At 44.6% G+C, this 23,830-nt stretch overlaps 1 protein-coding gene across 2 annotated transcripts in view; it reads left to right on the forward strand.

The window, feature by feature from the left end:
• Window positions 1-6,869: 6,869 nt before the first annotated feature.
• The window catches only part of LOC121569346 (semaphorin-5A), a 269,684-nt gene continuing 252,723 nt past the window's right edge, over window positions 6,870-23,830 (forward strand). The window contains exon 1 of one of the 2 annotated variants that reach the window (XR_006001351.2): window positions 6,870-7,335. The gene's annotated coding sequence lies outside the window, so the exon portion shown is untranslated. The remainder of the gene's footprint in view (window positions 7,336-23,830) is intronic. The other variant, XM_041880229.2, reaches the window with a different exon arrangement.

Genomic DNA, 23,830 nt, shown 5'->3' on the forward strand with positions numbered 1-23,830 from the left:
AAACAGCAGAGGGTGCACCCCCCTATCCACATCGACGGGACCGCAGTGGAGAAGGTGGAAAGCTTCAAGTTCCTTGGCGTACACATCACTGACAAATTGAAATGGTCCACCCACGCAGACAGTGTGGTGAAGAAGGCGTAACAGAGCCTCAGGAGGCAGAAGAAATTTGGCACCTAAAACCCTTTTACAGATGCACAATTGAGAGCATCCTGTCGGGCTGTATCACCGCCTGGTACGGCAACTGCACCGCCCGCAACCGCAGGGCTCTCCAGAGGGTGGTGCGGTCTGCCGAACGCATTACCGGGGGAAAACTACCCGCCCTCCAAGACACCTACAGCACCCGATGTCACAGGAAGGTCAAAAAGATCATCATTAACATCAACCACCCGAGCCACTGCCTGTTCACCCCGCTATCATCCAGAAGGCGAGGTCAGTACAGGTGCATCAAAGCTGGGACCGAGAGAATGAAAAACAGCTTCTATCTCAAGGCCATCAGACTGTTAAATAGCTATCACTAGCTATTGAAATCACTGGCCACTTTAAGAAATGGAACATTAGTCACTTTAATAATGTTTACATATCTTGCACTACTCATCTCATATGTACAGTGGGGAAAAAAAGTATTTAGTCAGCCACCAATTGTGCAAGTTCTCCCACTTAAAAAGATGAGAGAGGCCTGTAATTTTCATCATAGGTACACGTCAACTATGACAGACAAAATGAGAAAAAAATGTCCAGAAAATCACATTGAAGGATTTTTAATGAATTTATTTGCAAATGATGGTGGAAAATAAGTATTTGGTCAATAACAAAAGTGTCTCAATACTTTGTTATATACCCTTTGTTGGCAATGACACAGGTCAAACGTTTTCTATAAGTCTTCACAAGGTTTTCACACACTGTTGCTGGTATTTTGGCCCATTCCTCCATGCAGATCTCCTCTAGAGCAGTGATGTTTTGGGGCTGTCGCTGGGCAACACAGACTTTCAACTCCCTCCAAAGATTTTCTATGGGGTTGAGATCTGGAGACTGGCTAGGCCACTCCAGGACCTTGAAATGCTTCTTACGAAGCCACTCCTTTGTTGCCCGGGCGGTGTGTTTGGGATCATTGTCATGCTGAAAGACCCAGCCACGTTTCATCTTCAATGCCCTTACTGATGGAAGGAGGTTTTCACTCAAAATCTCACGATACATGGCCCCATTCATTCTTTCCTTTACACGGATCAGTCGTCCTGGTCCCTTTGCAGAAAAACAGCCCCAAAGCATGATGTTTCCACCCCCATGCTTCATAGTAGGTGTGGTGTTCTTTGGATGCAACTCAGCATTCTTTGTCCTTCAAACACGACGAGTTGAGTTTTTACCAAAAAGTTATATTTTGGTTTCATCTGACCATATGACATTCTCCCAATCCTCTTCTGGATCATCCAAATGCACTCTAGCAAACTTCAGACGGGCCTGGACATGTACTGTCTTAAGCAGGGGGACACGTCTAGCACTGCAGGATTTGAGTCCCTGGCGGCGTAGTGTGTTACTGATGGTAGGCTTTGTTACTTTGGTCCCAGCTCTCTGCAGGTCATTCACTAGGTCCCGCCGTGTGGTTCTGGGATTTTTGCTCACCGTTCTTGTGATCATTTTGACCCCACGGGGTGAGATCTTGCGTGGAGCCCCAGATCGAGGGAGATTATCAGTGGTCTTGTATGTCTTCCATTTCCTACTAATTGCTCCCACAGTTGATTTCTTCAAACCAAGATGCTTACCTATTGCAGATTCAGTCTTCCCAGCCTGGTGCAGGTCTACAATTTTGTTTCTGGTGTCCTTTGACAGCTCTTTGGTCTTGGCCATAGTGGAGTTTGGAGTGTGACTGTTTGAGGTTGTGGACAGGTGTCTTTTATACTGATAACAAGTTCAAACAGGTGCCATTAATACAGGTAACCAGTGGAGGACAGAGGAGCCTCTTAAAGAAGAAGTTACAGGTCTGTGAGAGCTAGAAATCTTGCTTGTTTGTAGGTGACCAAATTCTTATTTTCCACCATAATTTGCAAATAAATTCATAAAAAATCCTACAATGTGATTTTCTGGATTTTTTTTCCTCATTTTGTCTGTCATAGGTGACGTGTACCTATGATGAAAATTACAGGCCTCTCTAATCTTTTTAAGTGGGAGAACTTGCACAATTGGTGGCTGACTAAATACTTTTTTTCCCCACTGTATATACTGTATTCTATTCTATAATATTCTACTGTATCTTAGTTCATGCCGCTCTGTCATTGCTTGTCCATGGATATATTCTTAAATTAGATTTGTGTGTATTGGGTATATGTTGTGAAATTGTTAGATATTACTTGTTAGATATTACTGCACTGTCGGAGCTAGAAGCACAAGCATTTCGCTACACCCGCAATAATGCTAAACACGTGTATGTGACAAATACAATTTGATTTGATTTGATTTGTCTGGAATCTAACTTGAAGCTTATTTATCTTAAGACCCACCATTGTCTGGAATCTAACTTGAAGCCGATGTAAATAACACTTCCAGGAGGGGTTTTAGGATCTCCGACTGGAGAGGCTTCAGTTGGAGTAAGGGCTAGATTGAGGCGGAATCAAACAGTAGGCAGTACACAGCGGTGCTGAATCCAGAGAGTTACTACCTACATGTGCTTTAGCCTAGCGGTTAAGAGCGTTGGTTATACTGTCAATGTGCCCTTGAGCAAGGCACTTAAACCTAATTGCGCCAGTAAGTCGCTCTGGATAAGAGCTAAAGAACTAAAATCTAAACTGTTAGACCTTGTGATAGCTGCGATATCATTTCAAATCATTGTTGGTTGTTATGGTTACATTATGTAAACATGTAAAAATGTACACTGAGTTTACAAAACATTAAGAACACCTGCTCTTTCCATGACACAGACTGACCAGGGGAATCCGGGTGAAAGCGATGATCCCTTTTTGATGTCACTTGTTAAATCCCCTTCAATAAGCATAGATGAAGGGGAGGAGACAGGTTAAAGAAGGATTTTTAAAGCCTTGAGACAATTGAGACATTGATTGTGTATGTGTGCCATTCAGAGGGTGAACGCTGCTGGGTTTTTCATGTTCAACAGTTTCCTGTGTGTATCAAGAATGGTCCACCACCCAAAGGACATCCAGCCAGCGTGGCACAATTTAAGATGAATGCACTGATGTTGAGTTAGTAAAGATGTTCGTAGAAACACTTTGACAGGTGCAGTGAGTAATAGTGGGATGTGTAGGATGAAACAGTGGTTGGGCTCACCCTGTGTCCTGTCTAGTTTTTGTCCTTCCCTGGCATCAAACAAATGCATCATACATCTTGTGCTACCTACCCCATGCGTAGTCTCAGCCCTGTAAATATGAGAACTTTTCCGTATTTAAAGAAAGAAGGGTTGCTCCCAGCGCATAGCTTGGCAGATAGAGGAGGAAAAGGTTACCCACACACTTCCCATATCGAGAGAGAGAGAGAGAGCGAGAGAGAGAGAGAGAGAGAGAGAGAGAGAGAGAGAGAGAGAGAGAGAGAGAGAGAGAGAGAGAGAGAGAGAGAAAAGAGAAGAAAAAAGAGAGAGAGAGAGAGAAGAGAGAGAGAGAGAGAGAGAGAGAGAGAGAGAGAGAGAGAGAGAGAGAGAGAGAGAGAGAGAGAGAGATGAGAGAGAGATAGTGAGAAAGAGAGCGAAAGCTAGTGAGTTGGAGGATTGCCATTTGAAATGTAAATCTCAGCTTTACTTTATCCACTATTGTGGGCGGTTTACATTTTTATGAAAAGTGCCTGATTTGAATGTAGATGTGTGGGTACAGAAAGCCTATCCTACTGTAGCTGTGTTCAGCCAAGCCAGTACAGGAAGAGGCAGAGGTCTATTTAACAGTCTATTGTTGACTTAACTAAATGCATCTGTCAAAGCAGCAGACGTCGCCTTTCTGTCAAGTGTCAACACCGGATGACTGTCATAAATAGGCTGTGTCTGTGAACAGCTTGACCGACATGTTCATTTGGCAGCAGGGATAAAAATGACAAGTATGCTATTGAATTGAAGATGTCATGGTCAAGGCATGAACATGTATATGAATTTTGACAGTTGATATGGGCATAGTCTTTGCTACATGCAATTGGCAAGGTGTGGATGTGCGTAAACATTTGAAATGGACCAAATGTTTACGAGTTGCAATTACTTTTGACAGAGTTGAAATGACTTGAAATTAATTTATTTTGGATTTATATTGATATTTCCTATTCACAAGGAGGTTGCTGTTTCTCTGAAAGGCCTTTTTTAAACATGGTGCTGTTTTCACCCAAACAATATCTGTCAAAAGTAGGAGCTGTTATTCACAGAACTGGTGTTTCACTCAAGTCTACTTGGCACACGACATGTCTCCCACTTGGACTTGACATGGTAAAAAAAAAAGACTAGATGTGAAATAATAAATGTTAGCATAGTCAACAAGAAACATTGGGATCTCATGGGTCAATGTTTCTCCATTGTGTCCGGCTACAGTACGTAGGCTACCTACAGGACAGCTGTGTCCGGCTACAGTACGTAGGCTACCTACAGGACAGCTGTGTCTGGCTACAGTACGTAGGCTACCTACAGGACAGCTGTGCGCCTCTCTGCCTGCCACCCACTTCTTCCAGCAGCGGAGACGCTAGAATCATGGCCAATTAATCCACTGTGTGAATGAATGCTCAAACCCTACAGCCCAACCCGAGCACTCCGTTCTGCCACCTCTGGTCTCTCGGCCCTCCCAACCCTATTGGAGGGCAGCTCCCGTTCAACCCAGTCAAAGTGCTTCTCTGTCCTGGCACCCCAATGGTGGAACCAGCTTCCCCCTGAAGCTAGGACAGCAACCTGCCCGTCTTCCGAAAACATCTGAAACCCTACCTCTTCAAAGAGTATCTTAAATAATCCCACAGCACTTCATTGAGGGAAAAAATGACTTACTATGACTGAAAAACAGTGCCTTCAGAAAGTATTCAGACCCCTTGACTTTTTCCATATTTTGCAACGTTACAGCCTTATTCTAAAATTGATTAAATTGTGTTTTTTCCTCATCAATCTACACACAGTACCCCATAATGCCAAAGCAAAAACTGGTTTTTCAAAATGTTTGCTAATAAAATAAAACTCTTTAACTTTACTCAGTACTTTGTTGAAGCACCTTTGGCAGCAATTACAGCATCGAGTCTTCTTCGGTATGACGCTACAAGCTTGGCACACCTGTATTTGGGGAGTTTCTCCCATTATTGTCTGCTGATCCTCTCAAGCTCTGTCATGTTAGATGGAGAGCCTTTCTGCACAGCTATTTTCAGGTCTCTGCAGAGATGTTCGATCAGGTTCAAGTCCGGGCTCTGGCTGGGCCACTCAAAGACATTCAGAGACTTGTCCCGAAGCCACTCCTGCATTGTCTTGGCTGTGTGCTTAGGATCATTGTCCTATTAGAAGGTGAACCTTCACCCCAGTCTGAGGTCCGGAGCGCTCTGAAGCGCTCCGGATGCTCCATTCATCTTTGCTCGATCAAGACTAGTCTCCCAGTCCCTGCAGCTGAAAAACATCCCCACAGCATGATGCTGCCAACACCATGCTTTACCGTAGGGATCGTGCCAGGTTTCCTCCAGACGTGACGCTTGGCATTCAGGCCAAAGAGTTCAATATTGGTTTCATCAGAGCAAATAATCTTGTTTCTCATGGTCTGATAGTCTTTAGGTGCCTTTTGGCAAACTCCAAGCAGGCTCTCATGTGCCTTTTACTGAGGAGTGGCTTCCGTCTGGCCACTCTAACATAAAGGCCTGATTGGTGGAGTGCTGCGGAGATGGTTGTCCTTCTGGAAGGTTCTCCCATCTCCACAGAGGAACTCTAGAGCTCTGTCAGAGTGACCATCTGGTTCTTGGTCACCTCCCTGACTAAGGCCCATCTCAGTTTGGCCAGGCGGCCAGCTCTAGGAAGAGTCTTGGTGGTTCCAAACTTCTTCCATTTAGGAATGATGGAGGCCACTGTGTTCTTGGGGACCTTCAATGCTGCAGAAATATTTTGGTACCCTTCCCCAGATCTGTGCCTCGACACAATCCTCTCTCGGAGCTCTACGGACAATTCCTTCAACATCAAGTATAATCAATGGAAACAGGATACACCTGAGCTCAATTTCGAGTATAATAGCAAAGGCTTTGAATACTTATGTAAATAAGGTATTTCTGTTTTTTTTATTAATAATACATTTGTTTTCGCTTTGTCATTATGGGTTATTGTGTGTAGATTGCTGATTTAAAAAAATACTTAACCATTTTTGAATAAGGCTGTAACTTAACAAAATGTGGAAAAGGTAAAGGGGTCTGAATACTTTCCGAAGGTACTGTATGTGGTCGTCCCACCTAGCTATCTTAAGATGAATGCACTAACTGTAAGTAGCTCTGGATCTGCTAAATGACTAAAATGATAATGATAATGAATGGAGACAGAGATCATGAGCAAAACAAACAAAGAAGAACATGGCTTTTACATAGTGGCTCTTGACCAAAAGAAGGCTTTTGACTTCATCTCGAGAAAATACTTACAGAACGATATGACAGCCTATGTTTTTTTTTTTATAAACATGATGAAATGTCTGTCTGCCAACTTCGTATGCCAAGTGAATGTAAATGGCCACCTGTCAAAGGATGTATAAAATAAAGATATTAATGCAAAAAAAAATAGTAACAAAACAAGAGATGATGCAAACAACTGTCTGTATGTCATGAAAGTGAAACGAAACGGAGATGTATGGTTTTAAAGCTGATCTTGTAAAAATAAAAAGCAAGGTAGGGGCGCACTCTTCCTTCAGTTATTTTTTAAAATCCTGCGAACCCTGTGTCTATCAGAGAGCGCTTGTCTTGCACGCAGCAACTAACGTAGCCGCGCGCTGTGCAAAGCTCTGCCAGATCATCGTGCTACAGTTATAACAAAGTTTTCACGCGTCGCTTGGCTTGCGTCTTGGTCCCTTGTCTCAGTGGCCGAGGCTATCGTCTGTGAGCTGGAGCGGAGCGGGGCAGTGCGGTGCAGTGTCCACTTACAAATAGTGCGCTGCGCGAGGAGGCACGGGGACAGAAAAAACATTCGACCCTAGAGAGACAGCATAGAGAGAGAGACCTGAGAAATCTGCGCAGCAGTCAGAGACTGACACTGAGTTACTGGACTTTTTGGATATGAGAACGCAAACTGGGATTACTCTTATCTTTACCTTTATTTCGCGTTTTCTTTCCACGAGCCACAACAACGCTCACCTTCTTCTTCAGACAGGTTGAGAATCGCAGCTTCGCTCTTGCTAGATGAACGGGAGTAGTTGGAGACTTCGCTTGGTGAGTGGTTTACAAATCTTGGCACTTGAATTGCATTACCATGCCAATCTTTTCTTCTTTCCGAAATAGACCTTTCACTGGACATGCTGAACTGGTTAATGTGCAGTCTTGCAGTCTAAATACTGCAATCTCTGGAATTTATTACTGGAGAAAGATTAAACGTTTCCACCTGCTCTGTTCTATCGTTGTGCACAATTTATATATTCATATGCCTACAATAAATACATAAATAAAAGACCATCACCATCTAATAATAACAATAATATTGGCCTTATGATATTATTCACATAATAATAAGAATGTCCCCGGTGTAGAAGTTTGCCGTGCTTATCTGATTTTAGTACCGCTTGGTGGTGCTAACGCTGTGATTATTCCCTCCTCTCACACGCGCTTCATAACATTTCTCGCCTCTGCGCTATGTAGGTAGATACATTGCGATTTAAATATTTAATGTTAATAATAAAATGTCCACTGGTAGTGATAGCTAGTTTCCCACGGTGTGTTTTGTTCTGTGTAATTACAGAGGTAGGCCTACTGGTCCCGTACTATGATTACACTGTCAGTCTTCTTCCTCTTTACCCTTTACCTCTTTTCTCTATCTATAGTCCCATTACAGGTGTTCAAAACAACAGTCAAGTAATTAAGCTTTCCTTGAAGCACAGTAACTCATTATTAGTTTACAACATATTTGGAGGGAAATATGGTTGGATTTCGTGTGAATTATTGTAATTGACTTCGGTAAGAAGCTATGTCCTAGTTTTAAAAAAAAATCCAATAAAATAATCATATTAGAATCCAATAGACAATCCTATCAGATTTTGGAACCTATCCTATAGGATTTTAGGACTGGTTCCAAAATCTTATAGGATTTTTCATTTGGATTCTTGTATTGGAATCCTATAGGATCCTATAAGATATAATCATATAGGATAGAATCCCATAAGAGTCCAATAGGACTGGTTCCAAAATCTGATAGTATTTTTCAATTGGATTCTTGTATTGGAATCCTATAGGATTCTATTGGAAAAATCACTAATCCTATAGAATTTCTGACTAGTGTTACTATCCTGTTGGACAAGGTTTCCAAATTGAACAGAAGGAGGTGGATGTAAGGTTGTGTTTTGTTATGGAACCCTGGATATCAGTTTTTTTGTTGTTGACGACTTGACTGTTATTTTGATGACATACAGCAGGTCTTGAATTTCTTCCATATCCCGTCTGTTGACTTGGAATGCATCAGGATTGGCACTTTTGCTGCGTGGGCACATTTTGCCTTGGGACTCCTCAGTAACAGTACACTACATTGCCATCCATTCTAATTCAACACCACATATTCTGTTTTGTAAGCCCATTATGTTATACTAACCTTTAGTTACATTTACGTCATTTAGCAGATGCTCTTATCCAGAGCGACTTACAGTTAGTGAGTGCATACATTATTTTTTTAATTTTTCATACTGGCCCCCCGTGGGAGTCGAACCCACAACCCTGGCGTTACAAACGCCATGCTCTACCAACTGAGCTACATCCCTGACGGCCATTCCCTCCCATACCCTGGACGACGCTGGACCAATTGTGCGCCGCCCCATGGGTCTTCCGGTCGCGGTCGGCTACGACAGAGCCTGGATTCGAACCAGGATCTCTAATGGCACAGCTAGCACTGCAATGCAGTGCCTTAGACCACTGCACCACTCGGGAGTTAGTATGAAGGACATTCATATTGAGACTGGGATCGCTTACAGGAGGCCTGTATTGCCAAATTGGAGGCTTCATAAGAAAACAAAGACAAGGAGATATAATGAACAGTTTCATTGTGCACACCAACACATTGTCTTTTGAAGCGGGCTTTAGTCTATAACCCTCGGACTCAACTCTGGACCTCGAAGCCAGTTCCACTGCATTGTTTCATTCTTCCCCCCTGTAATCAGGGACTGATTTAGACCTCTGGTTTATCAGATGCATCCCAACGGTGGGCCATTTAAAGGCTTTGAGGTAACAGTGTGTGAAACCTCAGAAACCCAATGTCTAGCTCCCTGCATCGGCTCCTAATTGGCCTCCATGACTACATGTGAGTTCTGATTCATCCATATACTGATTCATCCATATACTGATTCATCCATATACTGATTCATCCATATACTGATTCATCCATATACTGATTCATCCATATACTGATTCATCCATATACTGATTCATCCATATACTAGGTGAGTCTATAAAATGCATCCCAATGGTGGGCCGTTTAAAGGGGTTGATGTAACAGTGTGTATGACCTGTTCAGTGTGTGACCGTGTGAGTTCACAGCACCTCAGAAACCTAACTGTCTAGCTCCCAGCATCGGATCCTTATTGGCCTCCATCCCTACATGTGAATTCTGATGAATCCTGAATGTCTCTTTCCATCATATTTGGTGGTGTGGGAGGATTAGGTATCCGCTGTATTTTACTGCTGAGAGCATTCAGACACCCTCAGAACCTCATGAATGTGAATGCGGCTGTAGAAATAACCTCAGAAATATATCTTTGTATCGCAACTCAACAATACAGGTCTTTGTGACATTTCTACTGTACTTTGACATAATGATGGCTGTTTCAAATATTACAAGGAAGTGATGAACACGGCAATAGGCCTACTGTAATCTCAGAGCCTTTTCTGCTGTGCGCACAATGCTGTCTCATACTGTGCGACCTGTGACTAACAGTGACCCCATCCAGATGGCTGAATTACTCTGAGAGTTTTGGCAGAGTTCCCAGAGTTCACCCCTCAGAAAGGCCTGCTCGGCTCGGCCCGTTAAAATCCCTGAAAACACGAGAGAAAGTGAGAGAGAGGTAGAGGGAGAGATACAATGGAGGAGGGAGACGGAGGAGGGAGACGGAGGAAGATAATGGGTTGGGGAAAATTGATCTGATGGGATGCCTCTCGGCAAAGTTACCGGGTTTATATTACAGCTGAGTTTGAAAAATGGAAAACTCACTAGAAAGAGAAAACACAATACATGCTCAAAAACACCCCTCCTCCATTCTCCCTCCTCCTTCCTTTTATACTCCCAAGCACAATAACAAAGATAACCACTAAAGTATGAACTGTACTTACAGAGAAGTACAGAGCAGCTGAGATAGCCTATCTCTCTCTCTCTCTCTCTCTCTCTCTCTCTCTCTCTCTCTCTCTCTCTCTCTCTCTCTCTCTCTCTCTCTCTCTCTCTCTCTCTCTCTATCCCGCTCCCTCTCTCTCCAGACGTTTGGTGTGAATAGCAACATATGATTAGCTGGTGTGATTGATATTTGCTCTGTGCTGGGAATTTGCCTGCTCACTGACACGGAACGCCAGCACAAACAAAGCAATTAGTCACTGTTTGGAGAATTCCGGAATTAAAGTGAGACCGATTGAGCGACAGCGCCATTGTTGACCCGCTTTGTGATTGGGCATCTTTTTGGGGAAGGGACTTGGGATTGGGAGCAGGGCGAATGCTGTTTAGGATTAAAAGTGACATTGTCATGCGCATGTGACCTAAACGGACATTACCCTCTGTTCCTCAGTGCTCTTAAAAATACTTTAGTTACTAATTCAACTGACACGGGCCAGAAAGGACCACTAAAATAAACTGGCCTTACATAGAAAACCCTCCCAATAAAATAATAGATGCGTTTGTAATCATGAAAACCCTCCCAATAACATAATAGATGAGTTTGTAATCATGAAAACCCTCCCAATAACAAAATAGATGAGTTTGTAATCACGAAAACCCTCCCAATAACAAAATAGATGAGTTTGTAATCATGAAAACCCTCCCAATAACATAATAGATGAGTTTGTAATCATGAAAACCCTCCCAATAACATAACAGATGAGTTTGTAATCATGAAAACCCTCCCAATAACATAACAGATGAGTTTGTAATCATGAAAACCCTCCCAATAACATAACAGATGAGTTTGTAATCATGAAAACCCTCCCAATAACATAACAGATGAGTTTGTAATCATGAAAACCCTCCCAATAACATAATAGATGAGTTTGTAGTCATTGTTTTTTTTACATGGGGTTTTAATCCTATGTTCATTCTCCCAGGCATTGATTTAATGCTGGTCGCAGCAAACATTATATCCCAAATAAAAAACACGTACATCCTCCCTGTCCCTGCAACCCTCTGGTGCTCTGTTCTATCATGTCCCCCTTTTAGTTTAGATATAGGTCCACTTAGTCACCACCTCCTCTCTTACCTGTCCAGTAGCCTCCTCTGGTTAGAGTAAAAGTCCTTCTGTAGGCTGATTACCAGTACACACTGACACAGTGGAGTATCAAAGAGCCGCCCGGCTGGCATAACCTGACCTGTTAAAGCACTATACTTCCAATTGTATTTGTCACAGAAAAGTTCTGTAGAAATAAGAGGCATGATTATGTTTCACCTTTCCTCTGTTCATCACCCTCGTTTATTTATCCCTTTATCGAGATGGGCATGTTCCCATGACTACCCCCGGGGTTCGGGGAGGTGATTGCGGTTTCCGTGGGATACAATGGGGAAATGGAAATGTTGACAAAATGAAACTTCACCATCCATCGCTCCTTGTTTAAAGGCCAGCATTGTTGGAGTGGCTGGTCAGGGGTTACCATAGTTACTGGAGAAGGATGCAACATGTCCTCTGCCTCTTGTTGTTTTCTGAGTGCTTCTATTGTTGTGATCCTGGCTGAATAACATGTTGTCAGCCTCTTGTTGTTTTCTGAGTGCTTCTATTGTTGTGATCCTGGCTGAATAACATGTTGTCAGCCTCTTGTTGTTTTCTGAGTGCTTCTATTGTTTTGATCCTGGCTGAATAACATGTTGTCAGCCTCTTGTTGTTTTCTGAGTGCTTCTATTGTTGTGATCCTGGCTGAATAACATGTTGTCAGCCTCTTGTTGTTTTCTGAGTGCTTCTATTGTTTTGATCCTGGCTGAATAACATGTTGTCAGCCTCTTGTTGTTTTCTGAGTGCTTCTATTGTTGTGATCCTGGCTGAATAACATGTTGTCAGCCTCTTGTTGTTTTCTGAGTGCTTCTATTGTTGTGATCCTGGCTGAATAACATGTTGTCAGCCTCTTGTTGTTTTCTGAGTGCTTCTATTGTTGTGATCCTGGCTGAATAACATGTTGTCAGCCTCTTGTTGTTTTCTGAGTGCTTCTATTGTTTTGATCCTGGCTGAATAACATGTTGTCAGCCTCTTGTTGTTTTCTGAGTGCTTCTATTGTTTTGATCCAGGCTGAATAAAATGTTGTCAGCCTCTTGTTGTTTTCTGAGTGCTTCTATTGTTTTGATCCTGGCTGAATAACATGTTGTCAGCCTGTTGTTGTTTTCTGAGTGCTTCTATTGTTGTGATCCTGGCTGAATAACATGTTGTGTGAACTTGTTTGTTTTGTTTGGTATTCGTCTGTACACTGTAAATGCCTATTGTTGTCATATGGAAGGCACGACAGGTGGTTCATTCAAGTCAAGGTCTGTTGATGATAATTATACGGCCACAAGTGCTAGTTGAAGAAAATCAGCATGTCTGTGAATATATGGAAGATATTGAGTGAAATACTGAGATTCTGTTATATTCTGTTCTGGCAAGTGGATAAGGGACCAGTTTATGCAAAATAGGTGGAATGGAATAGTTTTAGAGGGAAAGAGAAGGCGTGACAGACAGAGAAAGGAGTAGTAAAGATGCATGTTGATTGATTGGGTACCAGTGTTCCATTTCAGAGGTTTCACCTGAGGTGTCGTGAGTCGTGCTATGTCATTGTTTTGGGGCTCCCCTCTGCCCCCTCTTCCCCCCACTTTTCTCAGGAGGGATAGAGTCAGGGGGTGTTTGTACTTTTCTCTGGAGGGATAGAGTCAGGGGGTGTTTGTACTTTTCTCAGGAGGGATAGAGTCAGGGGGTGTTTGTACTTTTCTCAGGAGGGATAAAGTCAGGGGGTGTTTGTACTTTTCTCTGGAGGGATAGAGTCAGGGGGTGTTTGTACTTTTCTCAGGAGGGATAGAGTCAGGGGGTGTTTGTACTTTTCTCTGGAGGGATAGAGTCAGGGGGTGTTTGTACTTTTCTCTGGAGGGATAGAGTCAGGGGGTGTTTGTACTTTTCTCTGGAGGGATAGAGTCAGGGGGTGTTTGTACTTTTCTCAGGAGGGATAGAGTCAGGGGGTGTTTGTACTTTTCTCAGGAGGGATAGAGTCAGGGGGTGTTTGTACTTTTCTCTGGAGGGATAGAGTCAGGGGGTGTTTGTACTTTTCTCTGGAGGGATAGAGTCAGGGGGTGTTTGTACTTTTCTCTGGAGGGATAGAGTCAGGGGGTGTTTGTACTTTTCTCAGGAGGGATAGAGTCAGGGGGTGTTTGTACTTTTCTCAGGAGGGATAGAGTCAGGGGGTGTTTGTACTTTTCTCAGGAGGGATAGAGTCAGGTGGTGTTTGTGAATGAGGAGTAAAATAAAGATGGACTTGACTGCTAAACAAACTAAATGGATTATGATTGCACTGACATTTCAATTCAATATATACCCATTTCTGTAGACTCCTTCACATTCATTCACAATTCCCAGTAAATACCGACCAATCACTCACTTACTGCAAACCAATTCCCAGTATATACCGACCAATCACTCACTTACTGCAAACCAATTCCCAGTATATACCGACCAATCACTCACTTACTGCAAACCAATTCCCAGTATATACCGACCAATCACTCACTTACTGCAAACCAATTCCCAGTATATACCGACCAATCACTCACTTACTGCAAACCAATTAGTACATTTACAGGTGAGTAACTTCATTCAATTAAGAAGGTGGCCGTAGGTAACAGTCACCCTCACAGTATGAACACACATGCACAATAGTTCTATACCAGGACTGGGTTATAACTGGGTTATATAAATTTACATTTACATTTACATTTAGGTCATTTAGCAGACGCTCTTATCCAGAGCGACTTACAAATTGGTGCATTCACCTTATAGCCAGTGGGATAACCACTTTACAATGTTTTTTATTTTATTTTATGTTTTTAATGTTTTTTTGGGAGGGGGTGGGTTGGGGTAAGGGGGGGTAGAAGGATTACTTTATCCTATCCCAGGTATTCCTTAAAGAAGTGGGGTTTCAAATGTCTCCGGAAGGTGGTGAGTGACTCCGCTGTCCTGGCGTCGTGAGGGAGCTTGTTCCACCATTGGGGTGCCAGAGCAGCGAACAGTTTTGATTGGGCTGAGCGGGAACTATGCTTCCGCAGAGGTAGGGGAGCCAGCAGGCCAGAGGTGGATGAACGCAATGCCCTCGTTTGGGTGTAGGAACTGATCAGAGCCTGAAGGTACGGAGGTGCCGTTCCCCTCACAGCTCCGTAGGCAAGTACCATGGTCTTGTAGCAGATGCGAGCTTCAACTGAAAGCCAGTGGAGTGTGCGGAGGAGCGGGGTGACGTGAGAGAACTTGGGAAGGTTGAACACCAGACGGGCTGCAGCATTCTGGATGAGTTGTAGGGGTTAAATGGCACAGGCAGGGAGCCCAGCCAACAGCGAGTTGCAGTAATCCAGACGGGAGATGACAAGTGCCTGGATTAGGACCTGTGCCGCTTCCTGTGTAAGGCAGGGTCGTACTCTCCGAATGTTGTAGAGCATGAACCTACAGGATCGGGTCACCGCCTTGATGTTAGCGGAGAACGACAGGGTGTTGTCCAGGGTCACACCAAGGCTCTTCGCACTCTGGGAGGAGGACACAACGGAGTTGTCAACCGTGATGGCGAGATCATGGAACGGGCAGTCCTTCCCCGGGAGGAAGAGCAGCTCCGTCTTGCCAAGGTTCAGCTTGAGGTGGTGATCCGTCATCCACACTGATATGTCTGCCAGACATGCAGAGATGTGATTCGCCACCTGGTTATCAGAAGGGGGAAAGGAGAAGATTAGTTGTGTGTCGTCTGCGTAGCAATGATAGGGTGGCACAGTGGTCTAAGGCACTGCATCGCAGTGCTAACTGTGCCACTAGAGATCCTGGTTCGAATCCAGGCTCTGTCGCAGCCGGCCGCGACCGGGAGACTCATGGGCGGTGCACAATTGGCCCAGCATCGTCCAGGGTAGGGGAGGGAATGGCCGGCAGGGATGTAGCTCAGTTGATAGAGCATGGCGTTTGCAACGCCAGGGTTGTGGGTTCGATTCCCACGGGGGGCCAGTATAAAAAAAGATGTATTCACTAACTGTAAGTCGCTCTGGATAAGAGCGTCTGCTAAATGACTAAAATGTAAATGTATAGGAGAGGCCATGTGAGGACATGACAGAGCCAAGTGACTTGGTGTATAGCGAGAATAGGAGAGGGCCTAGAACTGAGCCCTGGGGGACACCAGTGGTGAGAGCACGTGGTGCGGAGACAGCTTCTCGCCACGCCACTTGGTAGGAGCGACCGGTCAGGTAGGACGCAATCCAAGAGTGAGCCACGCCGGAGATGCCCAGCTCGGAGAGGGTGGAGAGGAGGATCTGATGGTTCACAGTATCAAAGGCAGCAGACAGGTCTAGAAGGACAAGAGCAGAGGAGAGAGAGTTAGCTTTAGCAGTGCGGAGAGCCTCCGTGACACAGAGAAGAGCAGTCTCAGTTGAATGACCAGTCTTGAAACCTGACTGGTTTGGATCAAGAAGGTAATTCTGAGAGAGATAGCAAGAGAGTTGGCTAAAGACGGCATGCTCAATAGTTTTGGAGAGAAAAGAAAGAAGGGATACTGGTCTGTAGTTGTTGATATCAGAGGGATCGAGAGTTGGTTTTTTGAGAAGGGGTGCAACTCTCGCTCTCTTGAAGACGGAAGAGACATAGCCAGCGGTCAAGGATGAGTTGATCAGCGAAGTGAGGTAAGGGAGAAGGTCACCGGAGATGGTCTGGAGAAGAGAGGAGGGGATAGGGTCAAGCGGGCAGGTTGTTGGGCGGCCGGCCGTCACAAGTCGCAAGATTTTATCTGGAGAGAGAGGGGAGAAAGAAGTCAAAGCATAGGGTAGGGCAGTGTGAGCAGGACCAGCAGTGTCATTTGACTTAACAAACGAGGATCGGATGTCGTCAACCTTCTTTTCAAAATGATTGACGAAGTCATCCACAGAGAGGGAGGAGGGGGGGGGGGGATTCAGCAGGGAGGAGAAGGTGGCAAAGAGCTTCCTAGGGTTAGAGGCAGATGCTTGGAATTTAGAGTGGTAGAAAGTGGCCTTAGCAGCAGAAACAGATGAAGAAAATGTAGAGAGGAGGGAGTGAAAAGATGCCAGGTCCGCAGGGAGTCTAGTTTTCCTCCATTTCCGCTCGGCTGCCCGGAGCCCTGTTCTGTGAGCTCGCATTGAGTCATCAAGCCACGGAGCTGGAGGGGAGGACCGAGCCGGCCGGGAGGATAGGGGACATAGAGAGTCAAAGGATGCAGAAAGGGAGGAGAGGAGGGTTGAGGAGGCAGAATCAGGAGATTGGAGGGAGATGGATTGAGCAGAGGGAAGAGATGATAGGATGGAAGAGGAGAGAGTAGCGGAAGAGAGAGAGCGAAGGTTGCGACGGCGCATTACCATCTGAGTAGGGGCAGAGTGAGTAGTGTTGGAGGAGAGCGAGAGAGAAAAGGATACAAAGTAGTGGTCGGAGACATGGAGGGGAGTTGCTGTGAGATTAGTAGAAGAACAGCATCTAGTAAAGATGAGGTCAAGCGTATTGCCTGCCTTGTGAGTAGGGGGGGACGGTGAGAGGGTGAGGTCAAAAGAGGAGAGGAGTGGAAAGAAGGAGGCAGAGAGAAATTAGTCAAATGTAGACGTAGGGAGGTTGAAGTCCCCAGAACTGTGAGGGATGAGCCATCCTCAGGAAAGGAACTTATCAAGGCGTCAAGCTCATTGATGAACTCTCCAAGGTAACCTGGACGGCGATAAATGACAAGGATATTAAGCTTAAATGGGCTAGTGACTGTGACAGCATGGAATTCAAATGAGGAGATAGACAGATAAAATAGAGAATGTCCACTTGGGAGAGATGAGGATTCCTGTGCCACCACCCCGCTGACCAGATGCTCTCGGGGTATGCGAGAACACATGGTCAGACGAGGAGAGAGCAGTAGGAGTAGCAGTGTTTTCAGTGGTAATCCATGTTTCCGTCAGCGCCAAGTAATCGAGGGACTGGAGGGTAGCATATGCTGAGATGAACTCTGCCTTGTTGGCAGCAGAATGGCAGTTCCAGAGGCTGCCTGAGACCTGGAACTCCATGTGGGTGGTGCGTGCAGGGACCACCAGGTTAGAGAGGCAGCAGCCACACGGTGTGAGGCATTTGTATAGCCTGTGCGGAGAGGAGAGAACAGGGATAGACAGAGGCATAGTTGACAGGCTGCAGAAAATGGCTACAAAAATCCAAAGGAGATCGGAATTAAATGAACTAAACATCTGGGAAAGGAGAGAGCGGGGCCTCCCTCACCACAACTCCCAAATATAACTCTCCCAACTTCCACCTCAGAAACTATAATTGTTGTAAACTACAGCGGTTCAATTTTTTCTAGGAATAGACTAACTTAGTTTATTCAGCTAGCTAACTAGGTACAGTATTATTCCGTGAAAATCGTCCAGGGCACCTAGTCATAAGACGCCACAGCCAGCTAGCATGCCGGACTCCAACAACACGGTTTAGCACCAATACTCGGCCACAACAAACCACCAGTGTGTCAACACGCAAGCAGATCGTTCGTGTCCACGTCTAACGTTGTGGGTTAGTCCCGACAGCTTGAGCGAGTCCGTCGTCAACTTATTCAGCCAGTTAGTTAGCTAGAATAGTTAGCATACTAGCTAGCCATTGCTTTCAGACAAAGAAGAAACCCCTCCTTTCACGGCACGAACACACAGAGAGAGCCAAGCTAACGTTAACTAGTCACCCATGTCCCGAATTCCTTGAACGACTCTGGCTACCAATATGTAAAAACAAAACACAAATGTACGTTATGACTTACCCCTAGCAGCTACTGTTAGCTAGCCAAGTGCAAAGCTAGCCACTGAATTGACTCAGTCAGTTCGCGTCTGTTCGCTAGGTCGTTCCAGCTATTGTTTACTAGTAGCTATCCAGGTAGCAACAAGCTAGCTAAATTTCAAGCACAGTAGCCACTTACTACCTAACGTTAACAGTTCAGACAATGAGGTTAGAAAACAGCTGAATGGTAGGCAATTATTGTATGTAATTATTGTAGGCAGCCAGCTGGCGTAATTACAGGCACTCTCAGGCGTGAAACAACTATACCGTTGCTAATAGTTGCCAGTAGCTACTCGCCAGCTAGTCCAGGTAGTGGGTTAGCTAGCTAGCTTCGTGCTTCACCGGGCTCAGCCGAATACAATACTAACCTACAATAATTACATACAACAACCCACGATACCTACCTACAATACCTAACTACAATCTAAATACATAGTTTTAGCCTTACTCGACAAAGCCCAAACTATGTATAAAGCCAAGCTTACCCGACGACCTCACCCGACAACCTCCTCCTGGTGCTGTTGATCTGGAGGCTGTTGTGATTGTTTCTGTTAATTTGTGTGTGTAATACCTTGCTAAAATCAAGTATAGAGTTTATTTGTTATAATTCATTGGTATTAGATTTAAAAGGTGATCGAATAGCTCCTGATTTGTAATGTCATTAATGCATTTCTTTTGAAGCAATGTTACAATTTTTTTTTACAAGTGATAGGTTGGTTTACTTTTAAGTAAAAATGTCCCACGTATCTCGTTAAAGTTTTGACAAATGGGGTAACTTCTTAAGTTGTGGCCAATGGGAGAGTGGACTGGTTGCTGGGAAAGAAAAGAGAGGGAAAAGGTTGAAAGGAGGGAGAGGAGAGACGTTAGTGGGGTTGGTGAAGGAAAAACGACCAAAGGAAACGATAAAGAGAAAACAAAACCATACCTACAGAGTTTTTTTAAAGGGAAATCCTGATTTTATTTCTATAAGAGAGTGTTTATTATTTCGTTAAGAAAGACCTAGTGGAGACTGAAGCTGCCGTCGCATTGTGGAGACATTCGACATCCTAGAGGTTAGCCTAGCATCGTGCAAGACTTGGAGAGAATTGCTTGTGACGATCAACGAGTTCGGGTTTCCAACGGATGTCTGTTGCTGCTACCGAGTACTGGCTGCATTGATAGCTGTGTTCGCTGTGGATCTTGTGAGGACACCTGCACGGAACTACTATATTTTGCTGAGGCATTATCTACAAGTAGTGAGTAACTACAAATGTGGGGTGGACTTCGGGACTTTATGTATGTCATTTTTTTATGAGCTCCAACGCGCGCCCAGGGTTTAAGCAAGCTTGCAAATAATTTGGACATGGGTTGTGGAAAAATCATTGGGGTTTATTATTTTTTATTTCTTTTGATGTGTATACATTGAACATTTGATTAATATAGATCTTGAACCTTATGTCTGTTGTATTGGTGTAGTCATTTACTGTTTCAGTTTCATTTAATGCATTGGAAAGCATATCCTTATAATAATAACCAAGTCTATAATCATTCTATCTGAAGTTAATACCCTATTTGTCATTCACCCTAGCAAGTTTACAATAGGGATTCTTATTGGAGATGTCCTTCTCACCTAATATCCCATGCTGTTCAGATATTCTAAATAAGGTAATATTGTGAGAGTCAAATTCGAGCCTGGTGAGAGGGTTACATGTGTGTGTCTGCAGTGTGTGGGTGTGTGTGTGTGTGTCTGCGGTGTGTGTGTGTGTGTGTGTGTCTGCGGTGTGTGTGTGTGTCTGCGGTGTGTATGCATGCGTGTGCGTGTGCGTGTCTCAGTCCTAAAGGTGAACCACAGGCAGGATGCGTGGTCTGAATTATTGGCTCTGAATAACACATGCTTTTTATTCTGCCCTGAAAGAACTGCTCAATCAGAAGGCATTTGGGCATGGGATATTTTAACAGTGGAATTCCACAGCTCAGTGTGGAACGCATCTCTCACTGACTGGATGTTTACATTAGGGAGCTGCGTTCACCATAGATAGTTATTTGGAGTTGAATGTTCCTGTAGTCTGTTGTTTGAGCGCAGGTTTAAAGTTACTCACTTTGTGTGGAGGGGTGATCCCCAACATGGGCTCAGCCCGCTCCTGTACTCCCTGTTCACCCATGACTCAATCATAAAGTTTGCTGAAGACACAACAGTGGTAGGCCTGATTACCAATGACGACGAGACAGCCTACAGGGAGGAGGTGAGGGCCATGACGGCGTGGTGCCAGGAAAATAACCTTTCCCTCAACGTCAACAAAATGAAGGAGCTGATCGTGGACTTCAGGAGACAGCAGAGAGAGCACGCCCCCATCCACACCGACAGGAGGCTGAAGAAATTCAGCTTGGCCCCTAAGACCCTCACAAACTTCTACAGATGCACCATTGAGAGCACCCTGTCGGGCTGTATCACCGCCTGGTATGGTAATTGCACCGTCCGCAACCGCACGGCTCTCCGGAGGGCGGTGCGGTCAGCCCAATGCATCTTCGGGGGCACACTGCCTGCCCTCCAGGACATCTACAGCACCCGATGTCACAGGAAGGTCAAGAAGTTCATCGAGGACCTCAGCCACCCGAGCCACGGCCTGTTCACCCCGCTACTATCTAGAAGGTGGAGACAGTACAGGTGCATCAAAGCTGGGACTGAGAGACTGAAAAAAACCGTAAATCTCCAGACCAACAGACTGTTATACAGTCACCACTAGCCGGCCCGCCCCGTACCCTGCCCTGAACCTTATTCACTGTTACTAGCCGGCTACCACCCGGTACTCTACCCTGCATCCTTAGAGACTGCTGCCCTATGGACATAGAGTCATTGAACACTGGTCACTTTAATAATGTTTACATACTGTTTCACCCACTTCATATGTGAATACTGTATTCTAGTCAAGTATTCCTATTCTTACGTATTCTGGTTTCATAGTCTAGTTAAAACCTCCTGAGATTTGGATGGAGGTACGTTCAAAAGCTGACTTTCCTCTCTGTTCTGTCCTGGACCTGTGTGCTTGGGACTCAACAGGGTTGTTTAAGGATTCTGCATTTTTCCTGACAACTGCTGGATAAATTGTTTATATTCTTACACACAGACACACACACACACACACACACACACACACAGGAGGGGAGGGAGGGATGGAGGGAGGGAGGGAGGGAGGGAGGGAGGGAGGGAGGGAGGGAGGGAGGGAGGGAGGGAGGGAGATAAAGAAAGAGATATTCTCTCCTGTTTTGTGTATACTATGCTAAAAACACCATCCAACCCTTATCCAAACATTTGATCCAAATCCAACAGAAGAACCAAGCATGACTCTGATGCTATCATCAACATCCCTACTTTTCCATTGCAACAAAGCCCTCCAGACATAAGCAATCACACACAGATCAGACCCCATCAGAAAGGACCTCATCAAACGTGTCTAATCCCCTTTGTGACTGGCTCTGTCTCTACTATTTGCCCTTAGGCACAGATCTAGGATCAGTTTGCCCTTGCTATCCTAACCTTAACCATTACCTACTTTAGCTCAGTATATAGAGGGGTGACTTCACCTGGCTGTGATTCTGGGAGAGACAAAGCATGTAGAAATCACTACTGGGAGGAGGTCATCTTTTGCACATCTATCATTCCAGTGTTAATACGAAATTGTAACTATTTTGCACTATGGCCTATTTATTGCCTTACCTCCATAACTTACTACATTCGCACACACTGTATATATATTTTCTGTTGTATTTTTGACTTTATGTTTTGTTTTACCCCATATGTAACTCTGTGTTGTTGTTTTTATCGCACTGCTTTGCTTTATCTTGGCCAGGTCGCAGTTGTAAATGAGAACTTGTTCTCAACTGGCTTACCTGGTTAAATGAAGGTGAAATAAAATCAAAAATTTATAAAAATAAAAGAGACCTGGTAGTGTGGTGCCAGGACAACAACCTCTCCCTCAACGTCAGCAAGACAAAGGAGCTGATTGTGGACTACAGGAAACAGAGGGCCGAACACACCCCCATCCACATCGACGGGCTGTAGTGGAGCGGGTCGAGAGCTTCAAGTTCCTCGGTGTCCACATCACTAAGGATATATCATGGTCCACACACACCAACACAGTCGTGAAGAGGGCACGACAATGCCTTTTCCCCTTCAGGAGGCTGAAAAGATTTGGCATGGGCCCTCAGATCCTCAAAATGTTCTACAGCTGCACCATTGAGAGCATCTTGACTGGCTGCTTCACCGCCTGGAAGCCACCCAAGTCATAGACTGTTCTGTCTGCTACCACATGGCAAGCGGTACCGATGCACCAAGTCTGGAACCAACGGGACCCTGAACAGCTTCTACCACCAAGCCATAAGACTGCTAAATAGTTAGTTAAATAGTTAACCAAATAGCTACCCGGACTATCTGCATTGACCCTCTTTTGACTCATCACATACGCTGCTGCTACTGTTTATTATCTATCCTGTTGCCTAGTCACTTTACCCCTACCTATATGTACATATCTACCTCAATTACCTCGTACCCCTGCACATCGACTCGGTACTGTACCCCGTGTATATAGCCAAGTTATAGCCAAGTGTATTTATAATTACTTTTATTATTACGTGTTTTACTTTTCTGTTATTTCTCTATTTTCTCTCTCTTCATTGTTGTGAAGGGCCCATAAGTCAGCATTTCACTGTTAGTCTACACCTGTTGTGTACAAAGCATGTGACAAATAAAATGTGATTTGATTTGATTCAGAAAGTCAATACCACATCTGCTCTCCAAGAGAGGCCGGTGTCATTCATATTTCAGGGCTGAAAATGGTTTTCCATTGGTAAATCTATCCCGTAGGTTTCTGTGAAATGCAGTTAAACTCTCAGTGAATTTTAAAAGAAAGAAGATAAATGCTGATAGTTGAATAAAAATAGATTCCCGTAATGCGTCATTCTCCTTGTTCTACAGTGTAATAGTCTGAAACAAGCCAGACGATAATGTAGAATTAAAAATTTAAAGATAGCCTGTTTGTTTCTCATGCGTCTCTGTTTTCAGACGTGTTTACTGTACCAGCCACCCTGAGGTCCTCAGCTGGGTTAGAGAGTCCGGAAGGACAACCTCAGGTTTCAACAGAGACTGGTTCCCACTTCCCAGGCATGGCTATATTTGACCATGGCACTGAGAGGACAAGACTGGGTTTTCCCCAGACTGGGTTTACCCTTGAGATGGTTGACTTCGGAGTGTTTTACCCCACCACAGAAGCTTCCCACACCTGTTTTGATTGGAAAGTGTTATAATAGTAAGTGCTGAGCGAAGGACGGGCTCCTTCAGAGGAACCATATCCTGTCCACCTGGGGGCCTTTTTCCTGATGCACCACACTGCCATGCTGGTGTCACTAAAAATAGCTTCTCCGCCTCAGGAGGAGACCTGCATCCCTATGTGTCACGATCGTTCATGATATGCATTCATATTTATTTACGTACTGAACACACGACAAAACAACAAACGAAACGTGAAGTCCAAGGTAGACAAATAACATACCTCACACGGAACAAGATCCCACAC

Source organism: Coregonus clupeaformis, chromosome 7 (assembly GCF_020615455.1).
Source record: "Coregonus clupeaformis isolate EN_2021a chromosome 7, ASM2061545v1, whole genome shotgun sequence".
Lineage (NCBI taxonomy): Eukaryota > Metazoa > Chordata > Actinopteri > Salmoniformes > Salmonidae > Coregonus > Coregonus clupeaformis.